Below are 19,954 nucleotides of genomic sequence, written 5' to 3'. Positions count from 1 at the left end.
CTGACCTGAATGAACAGAGTGTTCATTTCGGGACACCATGGGTAGAAAGATAGCTAAACAGTGGTAGCTTTAGCTAGAATTGACTTGATGGCAGTCAGTCTGACTTTGAGTTCCTCAAACTTGAAGAACACAGGGGAAAAAACCATGGTAAGCTCCTTGAGGATGCCACGGCTGCCATTTTGACATGGTGCACATCAGAGAGCACACCATTCTGCAGGGAACATTTGTTACTGCTGCTGCTAGAGATGCCTCCCTTTGCTACACAGAAATCGCAGAAGGAAAGAAAAACAGCACTAAGAAACTCAAGACCATTGTACCGATTTTTCTTCAAATTTGACTTCTTTTCAATCCATCTGCTACTGTTCATTTTTCATAGCACTTAGCTATGTTTTTAGGAACTTGTGTAGGTTTAGTTGTAATCAGTGGTGGAAAGACACTGTTGCAGGCTTCCTCATCTTGACCAACACTGGAAGTTTTGTGTATAGGCAGGAATTTCTTGTCTCCAATGAAGCTTATGCAAGTAAACTAGAAAGGATTGTAGACAAAAAGATTAAATCAACCAGAAACATGAGATTTAGTCGTTGAAAATATAAATTTTAGACATCCTAGAACACAAATGCATGCATTTGACATGAAAATCTTGCAAAGAAGCCAGAGAAATGCTACATAGGCTGAGAGATCCTTTGGTCACTGGCATGTCATGATTGTAGAAAATATATTTGGTATATATGAAGAGATAGCTATAGTTCTGGACTATAGCAAAGTTGTAATTAATAAGCTTAGTGAATTAAGAAGTGCAATAATTGTGTCTGCTTTTGATTTTACTAGAACTTTACATAACCTTCTGTCTTGGTGGTTCTGCCAGTACATACAACAACATGAGCAAAATTGAATAATTCTAATAGGAATAAAAAGTTACAGTTTGCCTGTCTGTGAACAGATTTGTCAGTAAACTTCATTAAACATGGTTTCGTAAAAAACAATTGAGTAAAAAAAGTGATGCGAAAGTGTGTGACATCAATGTAGGCATTGTTTTCTAAAGTAAGATCAAATGTCATAATCCAATGTGGGATACAAAAAGACTGTTCCCCAGCTCAGCTCCCCAAAATATGTATCTTAGACTTAGGACACTGCTTGCAACTAATGGTAAATGATTGTCAAGTTACCTCCCTGAAGACTCCAGCCTTCCAGAGCAAGAAGACACCATTGTTTTTCCCACAAGGGGTAGAGCTCACTCCCTGCTGTTAGGGTCAGTGGATTGCTTCCCCTGAAAGCTTAGGTTAAGTAAAGTTTCCAGCTCTAGGGCAAGCAAAGCTAGACTGCCATCATGAATCTAAGATCCACCTCTTATCACATGTATACCCTTAATCCCTCCTCTTCCTATTGCGTTTATACCCCTAGATTGCCCCCCTCCCATTACTGTATTACCTATATTTAAACTCTTATCTGTGACGTATGCCTTTACGTGTAATTAGGGAGCTTGCACATGCCCCAAAAGATATATAAGCCTTGGTTAGCAATAAATCTCTCTCTCCTGCCCTATATCACCAAGAGGAGCTGAGGTGAGCACACTACCATGAAATGTGTCTGACTCCATTATTTCAATCTGTCTTCTATCTCTCTTATTTTCTATGACTTTACTATAATCTTCACTTATTATCGCTGTACAATTGTGCCTACCAGGTCTGTGATGATTTGTTAGGAGCTGCCTATCCAAGAAGAGAGAGACTTAGTTAACACTTAAAATCTGATATTTGCAAGTTTTATCACAGTATGTTTTACATATAACTTCTGGGGATTTTTATATTATAAATTCAAAGCATGGTTGGATCTTTACTCAGCCTCAGAGCAACACATCTGGAAATATTATGCATCATTAAAACTGTCATAGGAGTTTTGTGTGCCTAGAGATATTGTGTACATGGTTATAAAATATCTTCATATTCACTGACATGTTAAACTAAAATGGCATCAATGGGCCCATTACTGTCTGTGTTAGTAATGCACAGTTGAAATACTCCCTCCGTTCAAATGGTCAGAGTTCTTAGCTGATCCAGTGACTTATGCTCACTGTAGAAAAGCCTCCCCTCACCCCCCCCCAAATGGTTCAATGCAATATGAAACCAATATCGGAAGTAACTGTAAAAATCCTTTCCCATCTAGTTGATTCCTCCTTCTGGCGAACCTACTAGACAGAGTAGAACATAGCATGGGAAAGACTGCAAATCGCCCACAGAACAGCTGGTGGGTCTTAACCACTGACCTTTCAGGGGGCTTTATATGGAGATTAATTATACATGAAGAAAACATCCCAGCCCAGTCCAGATCAAGTCCTTAAGTCCGATACCCATCTGTAAAGTCCTCTTCAGAATCACAAAACACAGGCAATGACACTGAATGCAGGAAGATTACAGACGAGTGGGTAGGAAGTCTTGTGGATTCAGTGGCATTGTAAGCATCTCAGCGCTGGCAGAGGTCTCCACATGGTTCCTCCAGCTCAGGGCCCTAGGGAGGTTCCATGTGTCTTGCTAACTGCAATGTCTCCCAGGGAGTGAGACTGGCTTCCACTTCAAACAAGCTATTTATCTCCTTAGTGTCTCCAAATGAAGTCAACAATCTGAAATGGTGTTTCAGCACTGGCAAAGCCGGTGGGCTCCAGAGAATCTCTCTCCTCTGTTAGCCTGGGTGTTTGTAAGTCAGTGGGAGCTACTAGATTTGAGCAGCTGAAGAAGTACTCAGGTTTCCTCCGCTCTGAGTGAGCAGCTCTCCTCCGAACTTTCATATTCGTCAGATTCTTTCCAGGTAGCGATCAAATACCAACATTAGCAAGAAAGTGTTAAAATTAGAAACAAAACTAAGAAAAAAACCAATGAAAACACAAAAAGAATGTGTGAAATGAAGACATGCAATGTATCAAGATACATCCTATGCTCTAACTAAGTGCCATCTGACTGTACCTCACCCACATGCTCAGTGTTGGCATCTGTACTACAGAGTACTCTAGTATTCCAGTGTGCTTTATTCTCTATCAACTGAGTTATGGTCTTACCAAAAATCAGTTGGTTATATTCAAGCCTTGTATTACATTCACACATATTATTTTAATTGAGTAGATTGGAGCCTTGGTGTTGCAGTGGTTACGTGTTAGGTTGAGATCTACATGGTCAACAGTCCAAAACCACTAGCAGCTGCCCCAAGGGAGAAAGACTGGGCTTTCTACTCCTGTAAACAGTTACAGTCTTGGAAACCCACAGGGGTCACTTTGAGTCGGCATTGACTCCCTGGTAGTGAGTTTGGTTATTATAATTGAATCATTTAGTTTAAAAATACAAACACCATTGACATGTGAGTGTGAAGAGATAATTACTGTCTCTGTGGAAGGTAATAAGTTGCATATTTTTAAAAGACGTACTCAAAGTTAGTACTGGACAAAAATTAATGTTGAATTAAGTGTGGGTGAGACAACTGAAAGATATGAAAAATATAGAAGAATTACACACTCACTTTGTGATGTCTTTAAATTCATGATGCAGTTTAAAGAGTGTAGAACTATAAATCATACCCCTTGGTTATAGTTCATGTTTAAAGCACTTCTGGGTACAGTCATCTACTTTAAAGCAACTTTAAATTAACTGATCAATTATTGGTCCTGATCTCAATAGGTAAGAAGGCTCCTTTAACTTGATGGCTGAACTACCTTTGGGACATTGTGGGGTTTGCACCTTGTTCAGGCTGCCCATTTGTATTCTTACTGGGGTCTCGCATGCTCTGTTTACCCATGTTTTCTCATCATAGACAAGAGAAGAATGGTTCCACCTTCCAGTTTAAAGAAAAGGGTAAAATATAAATGAGATATAGCTCTTAAATAAAACAGTTTTGAAATGGTTGTTATCTATATCATAGATGTTGCAATCTTATTATTTGTAAAAGAGAGTCTGTAATCCCCAAATGGCTTAAGAATATATCCTTTTTTTCTTCTTAGACTCAGGTTTATGTACAAAATCAAATAGCTGTTTTTACTTTTCTTATTTGACATTTTGAAATATGATAATGTGATGGATGAATTTCTTAAAATCTGAATAAATTCTTACAATCTGTTAAAATTATTAAATCTAGTTACCGTATCCTTTTTTCACAGTAAAATGAAAGGTCTTTTAAAATTTTAAATGTTGGGTCAACTTCATTGTTTGAAAGATGCTGTAGATGTTACAGAATTATTTGTCTCAGGCCCTGCGGGGTATTATAATTTAAACAACCGCAGCCTTGGAGTCAAGAGTAGCTGGGTTGTTTTCAGCTGTGCTCTTGGTGGCACCTGCCTTTGCCGCTCACATTTTGATAGGAAACCATCACTATATTTCACAGGGACCTATGAAATATTTCTTGGACTGACTAACAATAGGTCCTTAGATATTCTATGAATAGGAAGCTCATAGTTAACACTTTTCATCATGGAAAATGAAACTACTCTCATATAGCTCTTAATTGCACGCATAGAGATTATTACAAATTAAGCATAGATTAACAAATTAATTGTTAATTAATTTGACTGCAGTGGCTATCGTAAGTGCACACACACACACACACACACACATTTTGGAAGTCAAATGGACCTGAGTTTGAGTCTTCGCTCTGCCATTTGCTAACTCTAATCTTTGGAAAGTTATTTCAGAGACTAAAATGGGTGAGGTTGATCACAGCGTTATAGCACTTCCTTGCACGATGTTGACCTACCTTACAAGAAGCAAACACAAGAAACTCCATTTCACAGAAGAAATAAAATGTGACATTTAGGCCCAGTGGAAAAGTTGAGGCACTGTCAAGAGCCAACAGATAGTCTGAAGAAGCCCCCCCAGGAAGTCAGGAGAACCCTGATAAGACCAGAATAACCTCAAGGAGCCAGCTGAACTGTGGATATAAACCCGGGTAGAGACACCGACTTTTCAGAGAGCTAGGAACCAAGGAGACGTCAACTCTCCCTGGGGTGAGCACACCGAGGAAGGCAATGCTTGCTGGGACTGTGATGCTGAATTAATAATGTAGTGTGTTGCCCCTGTACCGGATATTTGTTTGAAATTATATTATAGTTTGAGTTTAAATTAGGATTGTTAAAATGTTTGATGTGTGTTTGCAGCGAATAAACCGAGCATTCTAAAATGTCAAAGAGTGTTAAGTAATTATTGATCACGCCACTTGTGAGATGAGGTTTTAAAAGAGTCTGAAATAACTTTTCAAAGATCACCTTATGGGGCTAATGTGGAGATGAAAAGAGAATAAGTATGAACTCTATGGGAAAATGTGATCGTAACTGCTAAATAAATGTTCCTTTCTGTGCCAACTTAAACTTTCTACCCTGATACAATATCATCATAAATTTTTATGCATATTGCTAAGATGAAAAGAGGAAAATTTCGACAAGTTCCGTGTCCACTTGCTTGCTGCAGCAGGCCTGGAGACCAGCGACAATGAAACAGAGAACGAGCAGTGTCGGCTGTGGTGAGCGTCTCCTCATTTCTAACATTAGTTGGTCTACTGTTAAGTTCAGATTGGTATTGTTGGATCTTTGGCATTTGAACTTGGCCCAGGCACTAACTTTGAATGTGTACCTGACAGCCTGAGGAAGAGGAGCCAGTTGAAAGGTGTAGGGAAAAAAAATGTTTATTGTGGTTTTCCTGGGCCAAGTAGTAAATATTTTTAAGTCAAAGCAACATATCACATCCCTTTTAATACAAAATTAAAAAGTGTTTTTACCATAGTGTACTGTGACATCTGCTTTTGAAAATTAATTTTCGTGTTTTTTACTTCCTGTTTGTTTTTGTTCTTACAACCCCTGTTGCATCCTTGACTCATCTTTGGAAATTTGGTCCAGTCTAAAGTCGGAACACCTGTGATCTGATCATTTTATTTGTCAGTTGACCTTTCCAAGTAGCCGTCACCATTATTTACTCTGTGCTGAAGTTCGGAAGGTCAATGAGGTCCCCAAACTGCCAGTTATTCTGGATGGAGAAGGCCGTGAAGCTCCTTATTAGCATGACTTCTTTCTTACCTGGAGCACTACCAAGACAAAAAGCTAAGAGGACATATTTCTTCATGATTTTATAATTACAAATGATTTTTGTTTGTGTGCTTGGTTAGGTTTTGGGGAGCAGTGACTTAATAAAAATATTTACAAATTGGGCTTCCCAGTAAAATAATATGGTAAACCTCACGGGTGTTACTTTATTGCCATGTTGTTGTCAGTGGGTTTTATGATGCAACATTCAAAATGCCTGCTCATTTTCCGTTTTATCCTGTTAATGCAGCACGATGCTGCTTCTAGTGCTAAGCATGACACATTTCTGTGTCTGGTTCTGTGTTTGCCTTGTGCCAGGAGTTTAGAAGGGTGTAAATAACTTCCTGGTAGTGTGTACAACTGGGGATTGAAGTGTTGAATCTTTTTAGATGAATACTATTATTATCATTGTAATTATTATATTTGGGGGGTTGAATTTTCATGTTTATAAAATAATTTTTCTATTCTACTATATTTTATTCTCACCTCTTAAATCAATCACTTATGAATGATTGTAATTCATTAGCTTTTCTCATAGAAAAGCCTCAGGTTTTGGGTTTTTTTTTTAAGAATATAGAAAGCAATCCTTTTAAACAATCCTGAGGAGAAAACAATGGGATGGATGTTTCCCAGGATACAGGGGAGATAAGAAAGTGGGGGATAGGGACAGGGAACAATGAGAGATCTAAAATCAATGGCGAGGAGGGCATAGAATGCCTGTTGGGGTCCAGTCAAGTGCAATGTAACCAAAAGGAAGTACAGAGAGGCAAATGCATGTTTTAACATGATAGTGGGACAGGAGGAAAGTAAAAGGAAATAGAGGAAAGAACCAGAAGGCAAATGACATTTATAGACGTATAAACATAGGCAAGCACCTTTGTAAATGTATTAATATAGAACGATAGGTATATAGGCCTATGTACATATATTTATAGGGTAAGTATTAAAGAAGCAGATGGATATTGGACCTCTACTCAAGTCCTCTCTTAATACAAGAACACTTTGTTCTAATAACCTGGCATTCTGTGAAGCTCGCTTTCCCAACATGATTACTGAAGATAAAATGGGTGCATATGCTAATGTGGTGGAAAAAGCTGATGGTGCCTGGCTATATTACAAGATATAGCATCTGGGGTCTTAAAGGCTTGAAGTTAAGCAAGTGGCCATCTAGCAGGGAAGCAACCCAGCCCACATGGAAGAAGCACACCAACCCTTGTGATCATGAGGTGTGGACTGGATCAGGAATTAAGCATAAGAAGATCCAAGATAAGCAACCACTTTGATGCAAATGAGGGGGATCAGAATGGAGACCCAAAACCTAACTGTAGACAATTGGCCATCCTCTCATAGAAGGATCACAAGGAAGGGATGAGCCACCCAGGGTGCAGTTTACCACTGATGAAACACACTCTAGCTCTTTAATGCTTCCCTCCCACCCCGTCTCACTATCCTGACCCCAGTCCTACCTTACAAATCTGGCTAGACCAGAGCATACACTCTGGTACAGATAAGTGCTCTCGACACACAGAATCCAGGAAAGATAAACCCCTTAGGGCCAATAGTGAATGAAGGGTGACCGTAGACATTGTAAAATATGAAAATAACTCTAATTTATAAATTATCAAGGATTCACGAGGGTGGGAAGGTGGGGAAGGGAGGGGGGAAAAGGAGCTGATACCAAGAACTCAAGTAGAAAGAAAGTATTTTGGAAATGATGATGGCAACATATGTACAAATGTGCTTGATATAATTGATGTATGCATTGTTATAAGAGGTATAAAAGTCCCTGATCAAATTATTTATTAAAATTTTAAAAATAAAGCAAGGATGCAATCTTTTGGCTGATTGTTTCTGGTTCCTTGATAATTCATTCGTAGCCTGTAAAGGCAGGAACAGTTGTGAACTAAAAATATGGAAAACTAGGTCAGTGTTGACATAAATAAATGAACATTTTACCATATATATATCACTAATAACCTCTAGATTATTATGATATAGGAATTCCTATGGTGCCATCTTTAGAAAAAAAAACAGGCTAGTATCCTGAGGTACTTAGTATTGTGTTTAAAATTCAAGCTCCATTTCGCCCCTGAATCAGAGGGCAGCTTTAATCCCGTGCAGCAGTGATGACTAGTGCTATTAATATTCCAAAGGTTCCCCTTCTTATTATCTAGCTAGATTAGCAGGCAGTCCAAGAAATATAGACTTCAAGATCCTAGGTTAGTGAGGCACTGCCTCATTTGCTTTATGATTGCTCGGTCTGCATCTAGAGCCAGGGATAGGAAGCACTCAATCAAGGGAGATGTGGTGACAGGCTGCAGGGACCGGCTTGGAGAGAGAGCATTTGAAAGCATACTGTTAGGGTAGACCAGTAGATGTAGGAAGTCCAAAGTTGCATGCAAGTCTTGTGTCTTCTTGGGAAGCTGTGTCTTAAAATAGCTGGGAATGGCAATTCAGGTGCCTCTCTGACAGGCCTCAGCTGTTGGATAAAAGCAGTCATGGAGATGGACCAAATGATGGAGCACAGTTAGATCCAGAGAGATGCTCGAGCTCTGAGAGTAGAGCTATGTTGCTGACTATCAGGCAGAGATGAAGTTTCAATGTGTGTGTGCAGGCAGACATAAGGTTACATATATAAATCCATGTGAATATTTCCAGAACTGAAAATTCCAGACTCTATGTCCCATGTAGTATTTTGTCAACATTGCTGGGGGTCTTTATTTTTTTCAAACATTAGGTCTCTACATTTTAACTCAAGTCCTATTTTTTTCTTACTGTTGAGCCCAATAAATGTGCACAGAATGTTTACATTTAAGGGTGAATATTTTCTTTTGTTTTATTCATGCTCAAATATACAATAAACTCAACTGTCTAGAATTGACCAATGGGCTCTTATTCTTAAAACTATGAAAATCAGCATTTCTGAAACATTTAAAAGCCCCTGATATTCCCAATGACTAAATGATGTATTTTGCTTTTTTACATAAGATTTATCTTTCTTTTCAGATGATTTGTCATTTTTATACCGTGTAATGAGGACACAGAAATCTAACATAGATGTATCCAAAAGCAGGCAAGTTACAGCTTCCGATCCAAAGATACCTCAAGTTAGTGTGACTTTTAAGGAAGTGCTGCTCTATGCAACAAGGAACTTGGTGGCACAGTTGCCAAAACACCCACCTATTAACAAAAAGGTCAGTGGTTTGGACCAAGACAGGATATTCTGTGCTTATAAAGATTTGTAGTCTTGGAAGTGTGTGGGAGAGGTCCATTCTATTTTTTAGGGAAACTACGAGTTAAAGTTGGTTCTGCAGCAACAGAGTGAGGGCCCTATACAACACACAGGATTTCTTTAATATTTTCCACGTAAAACCTGGAGAGCCCTAATAGGAGTGTTTCTACATAATACAACCAAGTGCAACACAAATCAGCTCAGATTCAGGCAAGCATTTACAGTAACAGTTGTCAAAAGGGTATCCGTTCTTCAAGTATATTTCCTGCTGACCTTGCTTGCGAGAGGCATCTTTCTCTGAACTCTGTCATTGATTCTCTTAATTTTCTTCTCAGTTTGCCAAAGAGCAAGTGTCTTAAGTGTCTTGACATGCAGCTTTCTGGTGGCCTTCTCCCCAGATATCAACTCCACTCTCCTTCTATACCTGTACAGTGTCAAGGAAAAGAGAAAGAACCTTCAGTGAGATGAATTGACACAGTGGCTGCCGCAATGGCCTGAAACATGAACACGGTGAGAACAATGCAGGAGGGTGCAGTGTTTCCTTCTGTTGTATTAGTTGTCATTGTGAGTATGAACTGCCTTGATAGCACCTTAACAACAGAACCTGATGGTGATCATCCTTCCACAAGGACGTCTGACAGTGGTAAACCTTGACTGGCAGCTGAGATGTCGTATTTATGTTGCACGACCAATTGATATCTCTACCTTGAGATGTGTTCCTCTCACCCATGGTCATCTGTCAACCCGCATGAGACTGGTCTTGCTTTATAAAAGTTATTTGAGTGTTGCTTGAAGTACAATTTGAATACATAAAAGTACTCACTCTCTAAAGTTCTACTTCAATTTTGTTGGTCCATGAAAAACTTATCATAGATAGTAACTTTAATAAGAATGCTTGTAAATAAGCATCTGTCTCTGATACAATAGATTTGATACTTCTATTAGGACAGAATATAGAAAGATATTAGAAAAATTCATCTAAAATGTCCCTTTCTATTTTATACTTCCCTAAACTTTCAGCAATATATACATGCTTAATTGTATTCCTTAATGAATTGCAGGCATATTTATTTGAAGATTAACTCTGTATAATGATTTTCCCCAGGTGCTACTGGGGGAAAGTCTTCATTGGTGGATGGTGGCTGAAGGGCTGGTGATGTTGCAAGTAATATGGCCATTTAAATTGTGATGACCAAATGTTTTAGACCAAAGGATTTGGGGAAATCACTAGCAAAACCATAAACTGCCTTTTTCCAGTTTTATGAATTCATCTTCTAAGTAAAGCTAATGGAATCTTAACAATTTTATCCTGACATTCAGCATCTCAAAACCAAAGCTTCTCTCGAACATCCTGTGAGCTGAGAATGTAGTAAAAGCACCTTGGGTATGTTCCTTCTGAATTTTCTACACCAGAGAATGTGTCTTCTTGTGCTCTCCCTTACCCAACCACGCAAGTCACACAGAGCTCAGGTACCAAGACTCAAAAGAAGACGAGAGCCCAAACCAAGTGATGCCACTGCTTCCTACCTTTGTATGATATGAAGTAAGTGTGTGAAAGGTAACTGAGAGTTGGCTTACCTGCATCAGGAAGGAGTTCTATGAGTATCTTCTGTTAAGTGCGAAGGTAGTTACTTTATTGTGCCAACTTGACCAATAAACACATGTGGGGTTAATTGAAGGGTGGAGGGATAAATGGCTTAATGATCATTGCCTTTCTAGTTCTTGGGTCTCTTGTTTTCTGGTGGCCAGAGCAGGGTGCAGCTGCCTTAGCGAGTTACCTGCTTTAGCAGTCAAGGCTTACTTCCTGCAAGACATCCCTGAGGAAAAGCCATATGGACCTACCCTGATGCAGCGCTGGGTGTTGGAGCAGCCATGTAGAGACCCCTGCCAGCACTGAGATGCTTACACATTCACTGACTCAGCTTTCCTCCTGCAGTCAGCATCATTATATATGTTTTGTGTGATGGAGGTTGGACATATGGGTTAATGTTGGACTTGTGGGCTTGGGCAGCACTGGGTTGGAATGTTTTCTTGATGTGTACTTAACCTTTACATAAAACTCTCTCTTATACATGAGTTTCTGTGGATTTGTGTATCTAAAATACCTAGACTGGCACAAATGCTAACTTTGGGTCTGTTGAGTTGATACCTGTAAAATCATTCTCTCTAGAGGGAAGTGTTCATGACTTCAGGTAAGCATAACTTATATTTGAGAGCCTGCAGACTATTATAATACTTTTATAAACACACCTTTTTGCCTCTTTGATAACCTTTAAATTTTTTCTTTTTTAATTGGATAATTCCTCACAGAAGGACCACACAGTAGGGATGTTAAATCCAGAAGGAAGTATAGCGTTAATGAAACACTTGACTATCCTCTAGTTCTTTAACATTTCCTATTAAAGGAATATTAACCCTTCACTATTATAGTTCTTGTCTTACTGCCTTAATCTTGTTAGACATGAATATGTGTATATGTATAATTAAGATCATTTGATGAATCAAACCCAAGATAGATAACCCTACAGAAACAGTAATGGGAGCAATGATTCCATGAAGGTATAGAAAGGGGGAAAGGAAGAGCTGATAGTAAAGAGGACTGTATAATCCCCCTCGAGGGGAACACATTACAGAATTTTAGGTGGACAGATTTATTGGATGGTGTAAGATATGGAAAATACCAATAATATATAATATAAGAATAAGGGCCCCTGGGGGATAGGGTGGTGAGGGAGGGGATACAGGGAAGCTGATATCAAAGAGTTTAAGAATAAAGAAAATGTTTTGAAACTGATGGAGGCAACACTTGTATAATTATTCTTGATCTAATTGAATTATGAATTATTACAACATCTGCAAGAGCTCCCAATAAAATTGTTTTTAAAAAGGATAAGGAAGTAAAAATAAGATAAAATAAAAATAAACTTCAAAGTTTCTTGTAAACATTTAAGAGAAATTCAATACTTATGTGTGTGATTGGTACAGTTTCTTGTTTCCCTCTTGGAGATGGAGTCTGTTTACCCTCATCTGTATTTACTATTATTAAACAACAAAGGTCATTAAAAATAAAGACCTTGAAGTAAGTAAACTATTTTCTTTGTTTAAATCAGCAAAAACCTGTGGTTTTAATGAGACAGTGTTTCTGTGACATATTGGTAGACTATATATATATATATATATATATGCAATATGTATATACTCAATATATATATACATAGTTTCTATTTGAAGCAGCACTGCTGTAATTCACACCGAGAAGAGACTAGCCTGAACTATTTTTTAATTCAGCAAATACTTTGAAATAACTTGGGCAAAGATTTAAAATAATTATCTTGTGCCATTACTTTAGTGGATACAAATGTATATAAAATTTGAAGACCATCGATGCTAATAAAAATCCTTAAAATTCTCATATAGGAATAAGAATAACACACTTTAAGTGTCTAGGTTCTTTATTATAAAAATACATGATATGAAAAGAAAAATATTCTTACAAAGTAAGGGTTAAAAAAGGGGGGGATGGGAGCTTTAGCACCATCATCTAGACATTGCAGAATTGCTGAGACCGAATTTTGATTTTCTTCTAAAATGTTCACACAAATTTGAGGACTTTTTTCCCATAGTTAAAATCATACCATTTTAATAAGTTTATACTTTGATCAAACTTTTAAAAAGAGTTTTATTAGCATTTCATTCACATATCATACAAGCCAATCATTCATTCTTATTAAGAAGAGTTGTACAATATTTACCACAATCCATTTTAGAACACTTTCTTTTTCCCTGTACTCATTGCTATTCCTGTAATTTTTTTCAATTTTGGCAAAACATACATAACAAAACATTCTCAGTTCAACAATATCTACACATATAATTCACTGCTACTGATTATACTCTTCGTGTTGTGCAACCATTACTGATCCAATTGATCCACCGCCATTAAAATGAACTCAGTGCCTCCTAAGCAACACTTCTTTCTCCTTCACCCATGCTAACGATTGGTCACGTTTGTTTTCTTTCAGTGGTTTTCTTGATATAATATTCGTATGTTATACACTTCCATTGGTGAAATATCTTTTTAAAAGAGTTGTATATACAAATCACAGAAAGTTCTAGTGCTACCTCCACCCTCCTGCATTCATTGTTTGCTCCCCCAAACCCATCACTCTCCCTACCTGCCATCCCTCCTCCACATCCTTGATAAACCGTTGCATCAGTTATTGTCTCTATGCATCCACTCCTTCTGTGCTTCACAAACTGGGACACTAAACAGAAACAAAACAAACAGCAAGGAAAAAACATAATAATTATAAAAGATAAAGATACAAATAAAACAAAATAAAGAAAAGATCACCATCAGTATTTTAAAGGCCAGAGAAGAAATTTCTGTCCTGGAACAGATGAGAAATACCTCAGGCTTAAGTAACTTTAGGTTGAGTCAAGTGGGAGGTCAACTGACCAAGTATCATATTATATGATGTTTTCATCCATCAAAGTTAAGTTTCTAATAATCTCTGTCTGATAATAAAGCTCTTTAAGTCCCTTGCCTGTGGCTAAAGGGGATCTACCAGAAGCTTAATGTGATGAGATACTCTGCAGATGGATTTTGGGCTTCCCTGTTCTCCATTGCCTTCTACAGATTGGGTGTCCACAATTTAAGCTCTGATATTTTTCTCTTCATCATATTTGGATTTTGTTATTGTCATCTTCGGATCACACAAGCCAGTGTGCTTCTTCCATCTGGACTCAGCTGATGCCTAGTAGAAGGCTATTTGTTTGAATACAAGTCTTAAAACCCCCAGACACTGTTCCAATTGATAGCTGAGCACCATCTGCTTTCTTCACCACACTTTGTTAGTACCCTTATCTTCCACGATCTTTTCAGAACAACGAGTATCCAGCAGGGCCATGTTAAAAGAACGAACTATTCATTGATTGGGGTTAAAATTAAATAGGAATCCAGAATCCATCTGCTTGCCTATGGGTGATGAGAGAATTTGTGAGGTAGTTTATTTTGGCAGTTGTATTATGAGCAAAACAAACAAACTAACCAAAAACACCCACAAGAACAAGATTAACAAAAACAAACCAAAGGAAGAGAAACAAAGAAACAGAAAAACATTGTCACCCATCCCCTTGGTGTATAAGGTGATTACAATGATAGCATCAATAATTTTTCCAATGACATAGAATTTAAGTTACTGTTAATGTGAGTAGTTTATTTGAGCATAGTCCAACTTCATGCTGCAATCAATGAGTTGTTACTTTATACAGATTGATTTTTTAATTGAGATCTGTTTATACTAAACTTCCGGTATCATTTCTTAAAGGAACAGATTCTTGTCTAACATATTAAAATCTGTTATATTAATGTAAGAGGGGCACTGGGGCATCAAATATATGGTGGTTCTGGGTATCCTTTCATTGGACACTGTGTTAGTCTGGGTTGACTAGAGAAACAAATTCAGAAACACTCATATGTGTATAAGAAAGAGCTTTATATACAAGAGCAATTGAATATTAAGACAACCTCTCAACCCAGGCAAGAATCAAGTCCATAAATCCAATATTAGCCCATATGTCTGATACCAATCTGTAAATTCCTCTTTAGAGTCACGTAACACGTATAAGGATGTCAAGCGCAGGAAGATCACAGGCCAGTGGGTGGAAAGTCTTGTGTATCCAGTGGTGGTGTAAGCATCTCAGTGCTGGCAGGGGTCTCCACATGGCTTCTCCGGCTCAAGAGCTCTGGCAGCATCAGCATATTAGGCTATAGTCAGTAATGTCTCACAGGGAGTGAGAGAGTGTCCCACCTCCAGCAAGCCATTTATCTCCTTAGAACCTCCAAATGAGGTCATCAAGCTGTGACCTGATTGACAGTTTAAACTCCATCCCTTCACTCTTGAGTCTCAAATTGACAATGTAACTTGATGTAACCTCCACAGACACCAACTAAGCCTGGGGTCCCACTCAAGGTCTAATGAACGACATTTCCATAGTCTCATGCTGGCCACACTTTCCATCAATGGTTCTCAACCTGTGGTCCGTGACCCCTTTGGGGACTCGAATAACCCTTTCACAGGGATCGCCTAAGACCATAGGAAAACAGACATGTCTGATGGTCCTAGGAACTGAGACACTGCTCTTCTATCAATCTTCGCACTGACATTGGCTTTTTAAGCATACTGTAGCAAAATGTAGCAATGTAGTTTACTGTTGTTATATTAAGACTGTTACCCATGCTACATCATGCTTCAAGAGAAAATTTCATTTATTTGTTATTAGAAATAAATATTTCACAATATATAATTACATAGTTTTTAAAATTAATCATTATGCTTTAATTATGTTCAACTTGTAACAATGAAAACACATCCTGCATATCAGATATTTATATACGGTTCAGAACAGTAGCAAAATTACAGATATGAAGTAGCAATGAAATACTTTTATGGTTGGGGGACACCACAATATTAGCAACTGATCTAAAGGGTCGCGGCATTAGGAAGGTTGAGAACCACTGCTTTACATCATCTTCCATCAGTATTTCAGTCCTCCTTCCAAGGGTGCACCTTGTTTTGAGGTAGGGCACAGTTCATTCAAGTCAAGCTGGAGTGACCCTCGGGGGATGTTATATTGCCTGTAAGGCCAGAGTCTAAAGCCATCATAGTGTTTAGTCCATGGCGTGGTTCATACTTACTCTCCCCATAGTTCCCCTACAATTATTGTTTAGCATCCCTTCCCAATGTGATGTTGCTCCTCCCTAGTTACCCACAATAGTACCAACAGAAATATTAGAGTCTTCTCTAAAATGCAGATGCTCTCCTACCCTGGTCTTTACTTGCTTTTCCAATCGGTTCTCTCATTCTTGTGGAGGCCCTGTTGATTTGTCGCAGCCTTCTCTCGATGTTGTGGAGCATTAATTGGATGGACTTCTCCCTTTTCCCCCTTCTTGATGGAGTGACCCCAACCAATGTGAGATCCCCCTCTTTTGAGGTGATTCTTATGAAGTGCACACAAGGGTGGTTGATGTATGGTTCTTGGCCGGTATGTAGCCTTTCTACCATTTTATTTGGGAATTAATTTCTAAGATTTATTTAATTGGTGTTTCTCCGGATAGCAGTGAACTCATACAATATTTGTTCTTTTGCAATCGACTGACTTCACCCAACACAGTGGTTTCCCAGTGCTTTGCTTTCATGCAGCGCTTCATACTTTCATCACTGACTTTTGGGGTGCACAGTGTTGCATTATGTGTGTTCTCCATCGTAAAACTTAAAAAAAACATGGTAGTGGTTAAGGGCAAACTAGCTCAAGCCATGAGTGATCACGGATTTCTAGTGAGAAGAATGAGAAGTAAGATGTATTTCTGGGTGGATTATTTTTCTAACAACATCTGTAGGAAGCAAATGGCCATGCTCTTTTATTTGTAAAGGAAAGAAGGAATAAAGATGAAATCTTTATGAAGCTGCTTCAGCCATCTCATCTCAGCCCAGGGTAGTCAAGCAATGACTCATCCTTTATGTCACTCTATTATAGCTATGGCTGGTATGTATTTTTCATGAAATAATTTAAATGCAATTGCTGCAGTAAAGATTAGTATCTGCTTGATGTTCCTCTCTCTTGGCTTATTTTTCATGCATAGTACTAATAGATGGAGCGGAACAGGTGGTAATTGCCGTTGGCACACTGAGACTTGTGAGTAGCATCTGCGTATGTCTCTTTTACCATAAAATGGTTAGCATGACCTTCTATTCACCACGTTCCTGTGTGGATGATAAAGGTCTATCATGAGTCATGATAAGGTGCTAATCTACAATCTTTTAACAAGTTGGAATAGGTGAAGAAGGAAGTCCATCTGGTGACTAAATATGATTATCCTTTCAGTTGAATACTTAAAAATGATATGCTTCTGAGGTTCCTATAAATTCTTGGACCAAATGATAATGGGCCAACAGAATCAATCCTAAGTCATATTTTAAAAAAATAGATGTATGATTGAATAGATGTGTCCTCTAAATTTGAGTTTTAATACATTTAAAAATTATGGCTTACTTTGAATTGTTTTAGATAATAAAGCATTCCTTGTGGGCTTTATCTTACTTGTTAATTATTTTAAGCCCATTCTTAAACAGTGTCATGATATAAGTACATAGCCACTACTTTTAAAAAATCAATTTACTTTGGAAAATTTCAAGCATATAGAATATACAGTGACAAACTTTCATATTCTCCTCACCTAGCTTTATTCATTGTCAACTCAGAGTTAATTGTATTTCCCCAGCTCCACCAATTCCTTTCTTCCTGTAGAATTTGGAAACAAATCCCAAGCATAGCATATCACCTCTAGATATTTTAGAAGGAGGCTCTAAACATTACAATCTCCTCTTTTTAAATATAACTACAGTATCACTATTGCACTCCCTTAAAGAAACCAACACAACAATAATTTTTTTCTTGGGTTTTAAATTTTATTTTATGGCTCTGAAAAGAGCCTTTGGTTTGGATAGGAAGTCTCATTTGCTGAAGAGCAATTTTATCTTTGGCTTGCCCTTGACCTTGTGGTGGCTCTAGGTCTTCTGGATGTTGGGCAGGACTCCGCCTTACATGACGGTGACTTTGCTCAGCAGCTTGTTGAGCTCCTCGTTGCAGAAGACCAGCTGCAAGTGGCGCGTGATGATACCTGCCTTCTTGTCACCGGTGACCATTTGGGTTTTAGGAATTCCTCTCAGTTACATTGCCATTGGTCCAGCCCTGCCAGACCTCCCACACCCTCCTTGACATCCTTGGATCCCTTGTTATTCCCTTGTCCCTGGGCTTGTTAACACCCTCTTCCTTTCCCCCGCCTCCCTTACCCCCATGTCCCCCTGGAACTGTCACCCCATTGTTCTCTCTTCTGGCTTGTTTATTCCGCCTATCCCTTCCAGGTAGACATGCTATGTACTATCACAAGACTGAGTACCACAAAGCAACAACAGAAAGTAAAACAATAGCTACAGCAGCAACAAAAACAACAACAACAACAACACACACACTCATACACACATAAACAGGGTCTGTTTGTTTTCCTTCAAGGTGCTTTCCAGTCAAGTCTGATGGGGTGCCATGCCCTGGCACGCCTCTATCCCTGGGGACTTCATTGCTCTGCTTCCCCCGCTGCTCTGCTGCATGCCCCCAGAGGCTGGCTTCAGCGTGGTGAGCTCATAGCGGCCACAATTCCTGCCATGTGGTGTGTCTTTCGTGTTGTCCCCAATGGTGCTATGGGTCAATGAGGAACGCTGTGTCCCATGGTGGGGCCGGCCCTGTGGTCATCTCTGTGCATTGCTTTTCTGAGCAGGAACGTTGTCCTCAGGGCTTGGCGAGCCAGGATGTGAGTCACTCTTTTCTTTTTTTCCACTCTGCCCCCTCCTGGGCTCCTGTGTGCTCTGACCAGCCCAGTCCCCTTCCCCCCTTCTTGAACTGTAGCGTCAGTGCTGTCCTCTGAAGTGAATTCTTAGGGGGAGGGTGGTGCTATAACTTGGTAATGGGGCCGGCCCCTCAGACCTCTCTATTGGTTCCCTGCTTCATGTCAGTGTGTTGCGCTCTTCTCTTGGAGCTCCGGGTTGAAGTCTGGTCTCTCTTTCCCTGTGGAAACACAGTCAACACCCTCCCCCTGTGTGGGTTAGTGCCCTGTTCCCCCAGCTACCCATACCTTCTTCCATCCTCCCTTTTAATGGGTTACCATATGTATCCCATACGTATCCCTGAGTTTAGTCTGGCCCCTGCCATATTGCCTGTGCCTCACCTCAGGGACAAATACATACACAATCTTCCTACCTATGTCCCTTTTGAATTTTTTTTGGGGGGGGCTTACCTCAGCGGACTAATGTGGTACTTGTCCTTTTGTACTTGGCTTACTTCACTTAGCAAAATTTCCTCCAGTTCTTCCCGTGCGGTGATGTGCTTCATGCATTCATCATTGCTTTTTAGGGATGCGTAATACTCCATTGTATGTGTGTATCAGAGTTTTTTGATCCATTTGTTCATGGGAATTTGGGCTGTTTCCAACTCCTTGCAATTGTGAACTGTGCCACGATGAACACTGGGGCACAGATGTCTGGCTGTGGTTTGTTTTTTGTCTCTTCTGAGTATATGCCCAGTAGGGGGGTTGCTGGATCATAAGGTAGCTCAATTTACAACTGTTTCAGATATTGCCAAATGGATTTCCATAATGGTTGCACATACCTACAGGTCCACCAGCAGTGGACAAGAGTTCCTATCTCTCCACATCCCCTCCAACACTTGTCACTTTCTGATTTCTTGAATTGGGCTATTTCTGATGGTGTTAGGTGGTATCTCATAATAGTTTTAATTTGCATTTCACTTATGGCTAGAGATCTAGAACATTTTCTCACATATTTATTGGCCATTTGGATTTCTGTCCTTGAGAAACTCCAGCTCAGGTCCTTTGCCCACCTCCTGAGTGGACAATTGGTTTTTTGCTTGTTGTAGTTTAGCAGTGTATTGTAGAATTTAGTAATAAGGCCTTTGTCTGATGTGTCATTGCTAAAGATGTTTCCCATTCTGTAGACTCTCTTATTACTCTCTTGGTGAATTCTTTAGATGCACATAAGTGTTTTATTTTTAGTATGTCCCATTGGTCAGTTTGTGCCTCCTCTGTGTTGGTGTCCTTC

At 39.1% G+C, this 19,954-nt stretch overlaps 1 pseudogene; it reads left to right on the top strand.

Annotated features, from left to right (window-relative positions):
• The window catches only part of LOC142430431 (ankyrin repeat and SOCS box protein 3-like), a 53,465-nt pseudogene extending 47,439 nt beyond the window's left edge, over positions 1–6,026 (top strand).
• The last annotated feature ends 13,928 nt before the right edge of the window (positions 6,027–19,954 follow it).

The sequence above is a fragment of the Tenrec ecaudatus genome, chromosome 17 (assembly GCF_050624435.1).
Source record: "Tenrec ecaudatus isolate mTenEca1 chromosome 17, mTenEca1.hap1, whole genome shotgun sequence".
NCBI lineage: Eukaryota > Metazoa > Chordata > Mammalia > Afrosoricida > Tenrecidae > Tenrec > Tenrec ecaudatus.
The sequence above is the reverse complement of the archived record's forward strand: the minus strand, read 5'-3'. Positions and strand labels throughout refer to the sequence as shown.